The sequence below is a fragment of the Stegodyphus dumicola genome, chromosome 6, assembly GCF_044657685.1.
Source record: "Stegodyphus dumicola isolate Sdum_Otavi_A_Nest chromosome 6, ASM4465768v1".
Lineage (NCBI taxonomy): Eukaryota > Metazoa > Arthropoda > Arachnida > Araneae > Eresidae > Stegodyphus > Stegodyphus dumicola.
Genome location: NC_140773.1, coordinates 125,178,266 through 125,193,438, shown reverse-complemented (window position 1 = coordinate 125,193,438; position 15,173 = coordinate 125,178,266). Strand labels below are relative to the sequence as shown.

The 15,173-nt window shown below is 30.8% G+C and overlaps 1 long non-coding RNA gene across 1 annotated transcript; it reads left to right on the top strand.

The window, feature by feature from the left end:
- Window positions 1-10,197: 10,197 nt before the first annotated feature.
- LOC146996837 (uncharacterized) lies at window positions 10,198-14,694 on the top strand. The gene is made up of 3 exons (XR_015041483.1): window positions 10,198-10,313; window positions 12,431-12,473; window positions 14,599-14,694. It is a non-coding gene; the product is annotated as an uncharacterized LOC146996837 (long non-coding RNA).
- Window positions 14,695-15,173: the final 479 nt, after the last annotated feature.

The window sequence follows — 15,173 nt, the reverse complement described above, 5'->3', positions numbered from 1 at the left end:
ATATAATTTGTACTTAACTTTCTAGCAATGTTTTTGAGAACAACTCAGTACCAAACAACTAAAGCAAAAATCATTAAACAATAGCTAAAACACATATACATAAGTTATAAACCACTAATGCAATGGATTGAATAAGTAAATTCCTAGTTTTCAATAACATATTTAAACAGTCAACGCTCTCTCCAATTATGATGAGACTCTAATGTTTATCGCTTATTTTGGCGGCGCTCTTCGCACTACTTCATCACTACAAATGCTCAACCTAAATTAATACAAGCGAACAGCCATAAAGTTAGGTACTTGTTTCTAATGAGATGATTCGATTCGATATTTAAATAGGTCAGTTCTAAAGTTCAATCCAATATGCACTCGTAATAAAAATAAGTACTTGCAAACAATACACAAGTTATAGCAATAGTCATAACAATGAATGAACACGTTTTAACAATGGATGAACTGAATAATTAGGTAACGAACTTTCATTAAATTAAGTAAATAAATAACTAATTTTCAGTCGAATATTCATACACAACACAATAATCTTCATAAAATTATTTGTAATTAATTAAACTAACCATAAATTAATTTTATCTGTCCACTCAGATTTACATTTAACTTGCAAATCATATTCAGTCTGGTAATTAGGGACTAATATTATGGTGAATTTTTGGGGTGAAAAATATCAGTCACAAAATTGTGAAACATATTAAATCACTTTTTCCGAATGAATAATTAAATAATCAATTACAACTGGAAATAATTAACAAAAGGTTCTTTCACATCTACAATTTACAGTTCCTTACGGGAACATTGAAAGTTAGCATAACCGCAACATTACAACACTTTGATAAATAATATACAATTAACAATACGTTATTGTGTTGTAGTGGACAGAAAACATATTCTTAAATAGCCACATATCCTAGTTATAAATTATTCATTTTTATGTATAGAGTCCTAAATAACATATTAACACCTTAAGATCACAATAAATATAGGAATAGAAACATTTCCTTAATCTCGGATTTAACTCTTTAATACATATTAAAATATCAATAATAGTTTATATATACTAAAAGTAAGAGGAAAAATTGTACATACCTTTTCAGACTTTGTTCCCACACAATCAATAAAATCAAATTTCTCAGCTCTGAAAGGTAATACACTAAGAGTCAGGCTATGGATGAATTTTTATATTAAGTCCTATATAATCATCGACTCATACAGTCAGTCTTTAATTGTAAGGCTAGTTCACCGCGGTCAGGAACTTTTATCGCTCAGTCGATTTTCAGCTGGAACTCTCCTTCACAATCTTTTTCTCTCCGTCTTGACTTAAAAGTCTATAAACAAGTACAATCCATCTTAAAGTCTATAAAACATGACATGATAAAACAGGAGCCTCTATGAATCAGTCTAATCTAAGTCATCTCTCCTTAAGTCATTTATTGAATATCTGCAAACCATCTGTAATCATTCGGACAGGAAACTTTACCAGTCCAAAACTCATTTCGTAAAGCAAAAAGGAAGAGAAGCCCATTTCACCATCTTTAAAAACTATATTTCTTGCGATTTTTTCAATTTTCTAACTCAAGGCCCAAGCAAAAGGACAGGCATCATTTTTCCAAAATCTTCCTATTTTCCTCATTTTTCAAGGTAAAGCGACATTTCATTTTCAAGTCTCCAAACCAAATACAGGAAGAAAAAAAAAAGAAAGAAAAACTCAGACTAAAAACTCTTTTCGACGAAATTTTTCCCTATTTAACTCCCGACCTAATTATTAATTAAAAGTCATCTTCTGACACACCACGCCTCACTTGAATTTAATTGGCGAATTCCAGTTTATCACAATCTACTCTAGGCCAATTATAACCACGCAGAAATTAAAATTAGGCGTCGTGCAAATCTTCACAGTGTCCTAAAAGCGAGGGGCTAAAATTTTCCTCTTTTCGTTTGCCGTGGGGAAATTCTCAGTGATTCCCGTTCTGACAAAATGTCTCTTTGAAAATAATAGGTTTGTCTATTCTTCTGTTTGCTGTTAGAGTAATGTAATATGGAGATATGGAGACAGAGTAAGATCTGATTAAACAATAACTGACGCCAACGTTAGATCAAGTTTTTTTTTTTTTTTTTTTTTTAACAAGGTTGCCGTATTCGTTTACCTCCTCTTACGACGAGAGGCTATTTGACAATTTTACACATAAGAAGCTTTTTTCAAAGTACTCCTGCCCCCAAGAACAACCCTATGGTCAACTTCTCATTAACGGAGGAGCAAAGTTACTCTCTGTTGAAATACTCAGAAGAGAAAAGGGATATTTTTCTTTTATTCGCAATCTAATTGTTTAATTCTTACTGGCGCTCCCGCTCAGAAAAAAAACCCTTGAAGCCAAATTCGCGACATATCAGGGTAGGTGAGCATAATTAGGATCATAGTACTCTAGTGATACGTACTGTTTGTTGTCTGTGAGATTTTTACTTTCTTTTCATTCATTAGATGGTAATACTAATCAATAATAGGTTTGTCTATTCTTCTGTTTGCTCTTAGATCAATGTAATATCGAGACAGAGCAAGGTTCTATCGTCCAAGGTCCGATTAAACAATAACTGAAGACAGTGCTAAATCTTTTTTTTTTTTTTCTTTAACAAAGCCGTCGTATCCGTTTACCTCCTCTTAGGACGAAAGGCTTTCCGACAATTTCATACATAGAAAGCTTTTTTTCAAAACGCTCCTACCCCTGAGGAAGAACCCCGTGGTTCATTTCTCATTAAGGAAAGAGAAAACTTACTCTCTATAACATACTCAGAAGAGAAAAAGGATCTTTTATTCCCAATTTAATGGTTTAATTTTTACTGGCTTCTCCAGCTCAAGCCCTTCCTTTGTCGGCCTTTCTTGTGGAGGAATCCACAACACTGAGGATAAACCTTGAAGCCAAAAGCGTGATATAACAGATCTTTTCCTCTTCTGAATTTAACAGGGTGGGTGAGGATAATTGAGATCATAGTATTCTATTATGATATATACTTTCTGAAACTTTCTTTCTATTCATTAGATAATAATATTAATAAATAATATTTTTTCATGTTGATTTTGCATTATCCACATGTTTTATTTTCATTCTCAAATACCCTTGCTCACTTGACATTTTTATTTCGATGTTTAGAAACATTTCATAGTTTATTTCATAGTTCTAGACTTTTATTTTATGTTTTAAAAACTTTATTGGAATTATATTAAATTGGGACAGCAAACATTATTGAATTTTGAGGAGGAAACTGATAAGTGATGATAGTTTCTTATGAAAGAGACTAAAGTGATGATTCTAATGTGATTCATATCTTGCAAGTTTGGGGAAAAATATTAGCCCAAAAATGCTGTTAGTCTCGAAACATTAATTTTGCATTGTTTCACTTTTCATTCGAAAACCCCCAAGATATTATTCTGTCATATCTAATCTGTTACTAACTAACAAAGATCTGATGTAAACACCACACACGGCATCCTTGTAGAGCCTTTTAAATTGCACACATTTTTTGCTGCACTTCATTTAAACGTTTTTCAGTGAATTAATCTAATATAATAACTGATCTCACAAGGCAAGTTAAAAATGACATCAAAAGCTCCAAATCTTGAAATTAAATAACATGGTCAATTTTTGCCGCACGGAAGTCCACTTTGACCACTCCCGAATTCATTTAAATGATTTTTTTTTTTTTTTTTTTTTTGTGTGTGTGTGTGTGTGTGACATGTGTACGTACGAACGTAATAAAGATTCTTTCTTCCAAAATGGTTGTTAGATGAATTGAAAAAGAATTTTTTTCATGACGTCTGTACGTACGTATTCATGTATGCATAACTTAGAAACTATTAGTCGTAGAACGTTGAAATTTTGTATATAGGATTATTATAACATCTAGACGTGCACCTCCTTTTTTTATTGCAATCAATAATACCAAACGTACACACACACACACAGAGTCGTAGCTAGGGTTTTCAGCGCCCAGGGACAACTGAAGATTTCGCGCCCCCTTCTGCTTGCAAGGATGGAAAACATTTAATTCTAAAATGTCGTAACATCAGTTTGGCGCCCCTTTGATTCTGAACCCGGTGACAGATGCCCCCTTGCCCCTCTTTAGCTACGCCCCTGCACACACACACACACACACACACACACATATATAATGAAAGTAGAAAGATAACATGAACTATATATATATTCTCCCCTCCCTGACCTGGCTTTTATTTTTGCAATCGTTGGTCGTAGTCATACATTCCCAATTACAGAAGTGCTTTAACTCATGAAAATATTCATGATTTGCAATGTCAAATTAAAATAAAATAAATTTTGAGCAGATAACGAAATCTATCTTTTAATGCTGTCTTCCTATTCATATACTTATATTTGGGAAAATTTTATACTCGTTATGAAAAAAAAAAAAAAAAAAAAAAAAGATGTTTCACTTCCATACGACAAAAATTGATCGGCATATTTTATTTAAAAATTTGCAGTTTTTGATGTAATTTTCAGCTTGCCTTGAGGGTCTGGTGAATTAATTAGAATAACTCGAGGAAGCAAGTTTAAATACGGTGCAACAAAAATGCAGAAGTATGTTAAATGACAAAAATATTCATATTTTGTCAATGTCAAATTTTAAAAAGAATTAATTTTGGACAAATTATGAAATCTAAATTTTAATATTGTCTTCTGGTTCCTATATTTATATCTGCCAAAGTTTATACTCATTATGAAAAAATAAAAATACAAGAAGTTTGAGTTCCGTAGGACAAAGATTGGCCGAGAAATTTAATTTCAAAATTTGCAATCTTTGATGCCATTTGTAACTTGCCTTCGGGTATCGCTTAATTAAGTTAGAATAATTCGAGGAAATAAGTTTAAATGAAGTGCAGCAAAAATAAGCATAATTTAAATAGTCGTAGAAGGAAGTCGTGGTATCCATATCAAATATTCACTTTTCATAATGACCATAAAACTTTCCCAAATACAATACAGAAACTGGGAGACTGCATTAAAGATTAGATTTTGTTATTTGTCCGTTATTCGTTGTTTTGGTCGCTGCTTCCCCCCATTTCTTTCATCAGAACCGCTAATGACGAAAATGTGAATTTTCCCCGATTTACCCCCTTTCCAAAAACTCTTTGTTGAGACAAGGAATGCTATATGATAAATGTCAAATTGCTTTTTACACTTAACAATATGATCGATAAACACATTTGCACATGTATAGGTTAAGTACGAATTAATAAAGAACGTAAAAGAAATTTAGAAAAGGTAGGAAAATTTTTATGTTACTTTATTATAGATAATAGTGAAGCACTAAATATTTCAATCGGTGTTATTTCATAATATTATGAGTATAGCTTCATTCATTTAAGAAATGGCCCACCAGCGTTCGAGCGGTAAAATCGCTGAACACTGGCATTTCCGACCTGAGTTCGATCTCAGGCGAAAGGGCTGGCTTCATGGGCGTTTTCGTGGTTTTTTCCACGTACCTGCTTACAAGCCAGCTTACCACGAACCATACGAGCCGGCTTTCCTTAGAAAGTTCTCTACGAAGGCATTTTTCCTTTTAGGCATATAGTGCCAGTGTGTTTTGTCATAATCAACTAAACCAAATCATTTAAGAAATATATCAGTTGATCACTGCTCAGTGTACATTTGCTGTTTGCTTACAAAACACTTTGTAAAGACATTTCCATTATTTTGCTAATAATTCTGGAAGGCTCATAAAATACGAAATTATTTTACACTAGCTAACAGAGAACTTAAGACTTAAGTCTGCTTAATGCAACAAAAATTTGCTTAACTTGCTTTCATGTCTCTGGGAAACTTAAGTATATGCAGAAATAAATATTAAAATCTATCACGCATATTTGTAAGGATGTAAAGCATACTGTTTTGGTTCACGATAATGATAAATATGCATCATGTTACGACAGTTTTAAAAGATTACAAATAACTATACATATGCTAGACTTCTAACAAAATTTCTGTTACAATATGAATACGCATTTATTATTATATGAGCCGATAAATTCAGTATTCGTTATTTTTGGATTCTAGGTATACGACAAATTTTTTTTTTTTTTTTTTTAAATTTTTGTCTTGTTTTTAAAAATTAATTCACTTCCTTTTCTTCAATTTATTATAAAGGAATAGGAGTTTAAAGTTTGATTTATATATAATATAATATAAATTCATCATTCATTAATAATATTATGTATAACAGAAAAATTATTATTAATGTTTCAAAATTTAATTTTTTAAATGATTTGTCTTACATTTGTTGTTTATTTGTTGAATGCGTAACTAAATATTTCAATTGTACACAATAAAGATTATACAGAAAACAATTCAGCTAGCATAACAGCTAATTGCGAAAGAAAAATTAGAGTCTTATTGCTCTTAATTCTTAGTACAAGCAGCCATTTTTAAATTGACGTTAAAATAAATTAATTCTATTATCTATTAGAAAATAATTATACTCTATCATTTATTGACGACTTCTAAGAGGTCGCTTTCTGAAAGAGACCCGTATTTCTTGAGAACGTAAACATACTTTGATAATTGAACATCGCTTTTTAAGATGGCAGAGCAAATGCACAGAGCTCCCAAATCATTCTAAAAGCATAGACAATCACGTTTAAAAAGGCTGACTACTTCTAATAAAGCATGTATATTAATGTTCATTATACATTTGTCACAATTTTACTTTCTTTCAAAACAGCGATACTATGGTTCAATTGCTTTAGAAATATGTGAAACTAATAAAATGGGCCCTATCTTTTAAAAATCTAATTATATTCAGATACACACCTTTTGAACATGTTTGAAATCCATTATTCTAATCAGAATACTTTGTCTACAGAAAATATTGAATCAATATTAGAAATCAAAAGCTAAGATTAAAGTAGTAAGAATCATATCGTCTAACCCATTTTAATTGAAGTAAACAGGTGCTTGCTTTACCGTAAAGTGAACACATGTTTTTCAAACAGCGAATGAAACGAAAAAAGAGCCCAGCAGCGCTCGAGCGGTAAAGCCGCTGAACACTAATAGTTCGGTCCAGGGTTCAATTTCCGGTTAACGGCTGGCTGCACGGGCGTTTTCGTGGTTTTCCGCATGTGTAATTTGCATATGAGCCAGTTTCCTTTAAAAAGTCCTCCACGAAGGCATCCCTCTCCGTAGGCAATAGCCCTAGTATGCTTTGCCGTAACCAAATAAACCCAAACCGAAAACAAAAGGGAATTGGTGGTGGAAGGCAGCGACGAAACATCGTTTTAGAAGAATGGGCTACATAACCAAATTTTTATCCATACTGTGGTAAACAGTACATTATATGCTGATCAAAAGCCTAAATTTAGCTAATGCTCGGCTTAGTTCTTAAATTGCAATTTCAGCTACAGCCCCCAAACAAGACGATGTCTGGTATTTTATTTCATTACTTAGTTATTCATCATTAATTTAAAAATTAATTAAATTTTCTTTGTCTTTAAATTTTTATTTGTCTTTAAATTTTTATTTGTTTTTAAATTTTTATTTGTCTTTAAATTTTTATTGAATTATAATAATAATAATTTAATATTCTAGTTGCTAATTATTTTATTATTGTAATAGTTATTTTATTTATTTATTTATTCATCTTTACTGATGGCCTTCCATAGAGCTCCAACACTTCTAATTTTAAAAAATAAGTCCTGACTGCAACCAACGATTGCGGTTTTTATTTTCGCCTTACTTGGCTTTTATTTTATTATATATATATATATATGTACTTTACATTTAATTATAGCCCACCAGCGGCCGAGCGGTAAAGTCGCTGAACACTGGTAGTTCGGTCCGAGGTTCGAATCCCGCGAACAGGCTGGCTGCATGGGTGTTTTCGTGGTTTTCCCCATGTGTAACGTGTATACGAGCCAGTTTCCCTCAGAAAGTCCTCCACGAAGGCATCCCTCCCTTTAGGCAGATAGCCCTAGTGTGCTTTGCCATAATTAAAATACACCACACATTTAATTATAAGGACATATATATATATGTACTTTACATTTAATTATAATTTATTTAATATATATATATATACATATTTACGTTTGGTAGTATTACCGATTGCAATAAAAAGGAATGTGCACATTTAGATGTTATAACGGTCCCATATACAAAATTTTAACGTTCTACAACTAATCGTTTTTGAGTTATGCGAAATGCATACATAGGTACTTGCACATCACGAAAAAATCCCTTTCAGGTATCAACTTAGAGTAAATGGGATTACATTTAACAATCCGTTTTTGGAGGGAAAAAAAAAAAAAAAGAGTCCTTCATTGTGTTCGTACGTACAGACGTCGCCCAAAAAAATAATTCACATGGATTCCGTAATAGTCAAAAATGGATATTTCCGTTGAAATATGATACCCAAAAGTTTCCTGGATTACAATACTTACTTCCTTTTTATTTCGTACAAGGAAGTAAAGAACCTATATTAACCTACATATTCTTATATAAACAATACCTCAGTACAGTATATAAATATTTCAAATCAATAAAATCTCACCATGATACGCTCAAGAAAAAAAAAATCAATAATCATCTAAATTTCCAAATTACAAACATAATATGCACTATAAATCTTAATGTAAAAAGAAATACAAAATAACGCTTCACGCTATCAAAATTGCTCATCTTTTTAAATATCAACTAAATAATATTTCAACTAAAACACATAATGTAAACAAGAGTTTTCCCGATGCCCAAAAGAATTCAAAATTATCAATGAAAAATACGAGCGCATTGTGACGCAACTGTATCATTCGTATTCGAACAGCAACCGCATCATTCGTATTCGCACGATAACTGCATCATTCGTACTCGAATAAACCGCATCGTACGACAGATGCGAGTAACGAAAAGATGCGAGTAACGAAATGGATTTGTGAGTACCGAATCGGTACTTCGAGTCAACCGATGTACCCGTTACTCAGTAACGAATACATGCGGTTTGCTCCAGCTCTAACTGTGGTTCTTCCCATTTGCAGATTTCTATTATTCTTCTTTTATTTATTACTTTTTTTCTTAATTTTTTAACAACGAATAGATAGAAATATTTTCGTAGATCCCGGTTCTCGGTTCGGGATGAAAGGAAGAAAATAAAGCGGGAGGGGTGAATGCTAATTTGTAACACGGCTGTTCACGTTGTGTTCTTAATTATTAACAGCTGTACGCACGCAGAACCATGAGGTTTCGAAACGCTCAAATAATTCGTTTTCGTACTCTGCAAAAATGTGCATTTTAAATAATTAAGTAATGCTTTTATTTTTATTATTGTTTATTGTCAACTGAAATTATGATAATAAATCAATTTTTATGGCGTAAAATTGTAACAATATATTGTTAATGCTTTTCTTACAATAACCTTTCAGAGGAAGACACATTTCTGCACACAGAAATTAAGGACCATTAAGGAAAAAAAATTCAGGACCTATGAGTAAATGCGAACTGAATAAATTCAATTAAAAATATTAGCGATGCCTGCATTTCACATTTGTAATACCATCCTAAAAATAAAATAGATCCATAAGTAGTATGTATTATTACTAAACATGAATTAACATGATTATTAATAAATTTGAAAATGAAATAAACTTTAAGTAATTGATCAAGTAGCATTAAATATTTTACTCTTATAATAGTTGGGCATATTTGAAAGAAGTGTCATTTACATTTTACTAACTTTATGTAACTTTTTTTTATGTCTCATAATGTCACATACTTGGTCAGGCTAGCGGTTTAGGGTTTAGTAAGTAGCAGGTTGATTTTATGTCAAATGGCATAGGTTAAAATGAGAAGTATCGTAATCAGCATAATTCATAACAAAAGTTAATAATTTAATAATTAATTTCTGTTTAAATTTAACACCAATTTATTTCCGTATATCACGTTTAACCTGTTAGTTTTACATCTACATGCTTATTATCTGTGAATTTTTACTACCATATGCTTAATATATTGTTTAGTCTGCTAACTAGAATTTACATGCACTAAAAATCACGTTTACGGCTCGAGCTTGGCGAGTAAAAATGGAACGGCGCCAACGGGTTCGCTCCCGAAGCGCCAACGGGTTCTCTGCGGATGAAAACCCAGAAATGGTTTTTGTTGCTTTTTCCCTTGTAAATTAATTATATATATATTACAGTCTGGGGAGTCAGCATCCTGCTGAATTGTAGTAAACGAGACGTCCAATCTACTAGACCATCAAAGATGCAGATTTGGATTTTCTATTTCATAGTTATTGAAATCATAATGGTATGTTTGTTTAAATTAGTACTGTTTATGAATGTGATAAAAATAAATTCTGATAAGCTAAGAAATGGTTTATTTTCTATTAATTATGAACTGTAAATAATGTAACCAATTTTCTTCATAGTATTTACTAAAAAATTTTTTGTTAAAAGGGAGGTAGTCTTATTTATACAATTCTTGCAGAGATACCAAGAAATATAACATTTCAGGAATTTTCACTCAGTATATCTTGATGTGTAAAATCGTGTTGTTCAATGCCATATTACTTTTTCACAGGAAAGTAATTTTATTGATCTAACATCTGCATAAATCAAACTTTTTTAAGAATGATTACAGTTTCTAAGCTAACTTAAAATTTTCAGATTTAGAAAATGTATGTTTAATTTAGCATTAGTTTTCCATGGAATAGAAAAGGTTTTTAAAATGTTCAGTTGTTAGAGGGAAATAATATAAATGAGATTGTCCTGATACAGTTTCAGCTGGAAATGAAACTGAATTTTCGGATAGTGAAGATTTCATTTAAGAATTTTAATAAAACTGATTAATGTAAATCCTCTCCATTTAAAAATTCTAATAAAACTGATTAATGTAAATCCTCTGCATTTAAGAATTCTAATAAAACTGATTAATGTAAATCCTATGATTCATGTAGGTATTCTTCTGTTATCAGGACCAGATTCAGAAATGTGTGTTTATATGCATGCATTTTTAAATGTAGGTGCTCGTGAGTGCATGTGTATATTCTTTATGTATGTATGTATGTGTACACTTTACACATATATGCGCATACATGTATATACACATGCTTACATATCTACAGTGGAACCCCGAGATACGAGTTTAATTGGTTCCAGCATTCAACTGGTATAGCGAATTTCTCGTATCTAGAAACAAGCTTCCCTATTGAAAATAATGGAAATTCAGTTAACCCATTCCACACCCCAAAAAATATCAACATTTTAAAATCAAGTCAATTTTTCCTAATAAATAACACTGGTAAATAATATAACAATAGTTTAACTTTGTTACCAACATTTTAACTCCTTCTCATTAATCCACACCAACAGCAGCTTCTCAACATCTAGGAGTACTTTTATGGTGCTTGGAAGAAACGATAATTCCTTTGGCTGCATCAGGTTTCTTAATTTCTTCCTGCTTCTTCAGAATAGTATAGATTTTCGATGTTGAATGGCCGCAAGTCTTCGCCAATTCCGTCACCATGCTTATGTTTATCTATGATTTCTTTCTTGATATCAACGGCCATGGCCTCCTTATTTTTCTTTGCAACACTATCTGAGGCAACAATCTTCTTGCGAGGCATCTTGAAATAATTATTTTCATGTTAAATGTCAAAACAATTAACTTACAAGTGCACAAACACATATATAAAAGAACACTGAGTGATCTGTCGAGGGGATTCCCCGAGTTGAGCCGGATGGTGAAATGGCGCCACCCGTACCAACAACCTGGCTCATTGCTTGTTACTCGAATTAATGCTCGTATTTTGCTCATACTTTCCTCGTATCTCGAGGTTTCATTGTACATTTCTGAATCCCGTCCTAATAACAGAGGAGTACCTTTGCCAGTATTGCAACAGAGCTAGAATGAATTATTGTGTTAAATATGTGGAAAATGCATGCTTAAAGTACTGTTATTTTCTAAAAATATTCTGTATGTCTATTTTTTACAAGAAGAAAAAATAGCTAAAAGCTGTTAATTTACTCGTATTTATTAGTCCAAAGGGGCTTTGTCCCTAAAGAACTATTGTTTTTGTTTTGCATTGGTTCACTATAAATATCTGTTTCACTTTTCAAACTGTTCCTACCAAATGTTAGAGTCCCTAGTGTGGGATTAATACTCTCTATCTTAGTGCCCTCTATAACCTATGTTAGGGTTAACCTGTATAACCTACAAGGATTGCCAGTTTAGGCGAGATATCTAGGTAGTCATCATAATACGTATCTTATTTTTTATTATTTTTAAATTAAATTGAAAGTAATAAACTAGTTTTCAAGAATGAAGTTAAACTAGATTTGCATTCAACTCTGGTTTATTGTGTTAATGATGTAACAAATATGAATTTTTTGTTTAAGTATAATAATTTAAAATGTTTTTTCTAGAGAATGAAGTACTGCCACTAAGGTAAAGGTGCTAACTTGCAAGGTAATTTTCTATTCTACATTAACTCAATCTTTATGTCCTGTTACAGATATATTGGCAGAAATAATGAAAACCTGACATTCAAAAAGAAAAATAATAATGTTGAATGTAGTATATTAGATGGTTAACTGCGGTTTGGCAGCTCATTAATAATCTTGCACATATTGAGTACGAATAACTTTGACAATTACCGGTATTTTCAATAGTATAAAATTAGGCAAGAAAGCAGCTTTAGCTTAGCACCGATTTTAAATGCAACTCTCTTACCAATATTGGTTTGACGAAGGTAAAATATAATTGAATTTAATAAGTTGGAAATACTGTCTGTCTTTCCATGAGTTAAAAAATAATTTCAAATAAAATTTCTTTTTTCAGTTTTTCATGTTATTTGTTTAATGTTATTGTAATCTGATTTATCATATTTAGTCACATATTCCATCCCTCTTTGCACTATAGTATATAATTCAAAGGACTTATCAGTTTCAGCAATATTTTTTTTACCAGTATACATTTTTACCATAACTCTGTTTCTAAATCATATCCTGAAAAATTAAGGAATAAAGTACACAAAGAAGGAAAATATGCAAGTAAATAATGGCATTTAGTGTGGTTTATGTGTCTAATATTTGTACTAGATTGTAAAAGTTATAAAATTCTATTAGCTTTTTAAAATTATTCTTTTTTAAATTGAGATGCTTCTTTGCACCCAAATGGTTAAAGCCCTAGTGTGACTTTGGTACTTTGATCTAACTTTTATTCCTAATAAATAATCCATCTGCATACAGTTTACTCAATTTCTGCCATGTGTAAGGTAAACAATATTAGCTTTTTTTAAATATATCTTTTACAACTATTCCATCAGGTAGATTTCTTTCATATTTTGCCTTAATTGAGTCATCCTGCTAATTAAGAATTTATTAAAGTTAATATGTTAAGTTTTTGTGTGTATAATTCATTTTAAGTATGTGCAAGCAAATGCATACATTAACAGTTACGTAGAATTATGTTTTGGGTATCAAATTCAGAAATTTTGGGGCTGTTTTTAGAAGATTTATTAATGATTTATACTATATTAATATTGGTAAAAAAATTCTGTGGCTTTTATATGAGAGTATATATCTTAAAATAGCTGCATGATATGGTAGAGGTAAAAAGCTTCATGTGGATCATAAATTAATATTATGTGGGAATTTTTCATTTATTTAATAAAGAAAATATTCAAGCCACAATTAAAATTTTTTCACTGGATTATTTGCATACAAAGTTTGCAGCAAATATTTCCTGCAACAGAAGTGACAATTTTTATTTTGCCAAGACAGGAAATTTAGTTAGTGTAAGCAGTAACTCTATTTTGAGATGTTAAACAGGAAGGCAAATTTTTGAATTTAAATTGACTTTTGAAGGAAGACTTCATTTAGTCTTGCTATCATTCTACGTGGCTCTTAACTTTTTTATGGTATTTATAATTTTATTGTTATTCAGCTTTCTGTTTGCTTAGAATGCACATGAATGTAGGCTTGAAATATTTTATATTGCAAACTGAGATGTCATTGTTATCATAGTTAAAGATTTTTGCTCTGATTTTGGAGGAATTTACTGATAATACTTTTGATTGCGTATTGGTTTCTGGTTTATTGAAATGTGTAAAATAGCCTGTTAATGCATATACGTATGTTAATGACATGTATATGTTTATGAAGTATTCTGTTATATGTATATAGTGTTGTGATTAGTTTTCTGCTTACTCTTTATTTAAGAAAAAGTTATCTGTAAGAAAACGAATATTCTTTACTATATGTAGGAATAAAATTGAAAAGGCTAATGCAATATAATTAATACAAAATTAAGTTTTTTCTCATGTACTTAAATACTAAAGACTTTCTCAACCTTGCAGTTCTAAACAAATCTTAAGTATTTTTTACTTGAAATTATAGGCATTGTGTAAGGTATATAATTGAAGCTTACTGTGTGATAGTATGAAATTAAATTTTTAATTACTGAAATGTAAATTTTTAAATATGAAATACTCAGTGCATTTTATATGCATCTTTTAATACTTCAACTATATTTAAAAACTGAAAACATCTGAAGTGTGAAATTATTACAGATTTTTCTTTTTCTTGTTTAGGAGCTGTTCTCAAAACATTGGGTGACAAAGAATTCACTTTTACAAAAATCGAGCAGGATATTAAAGACAGCGAACTATAGAAAAAATATGGCGAAGTCTGTGTGGAATTTTATTATCGAAAAAAATATGCTCTTCAGATTTAATGTTAGTTTTTATTGTTTAACAGTAATTGCAGTTTTCGAATACCTGTAAAACAAACCTAATTCTTAAATTAATTTCATGTGTATTTCTTTTGCAAGTATTACAGTTCATAATACTTCAAACAACTTGAAATTTTAGACTTGTTAATTTATGTGGGATATGTTCAAAATAATTTTATAATTTAAATAATTCATTGTCATCATATGAGCATAATCTAAAATGCACAGCATTTGACAACAAATTAATAAAAAATTAGCCAACTTCTAATTGCTTTCTTTTGTCCAGTTGCCTCTTTTTAAATCATTTAATACCATAAAGCTATTTGATGAAAAAAAAATAATTGGTATGTGCACATCAACATGTACATTTATAATGATGTTATAGAAAAAGTCACATGAGATAAATATTTAAAAACTTAAATATTCCTAAACAAA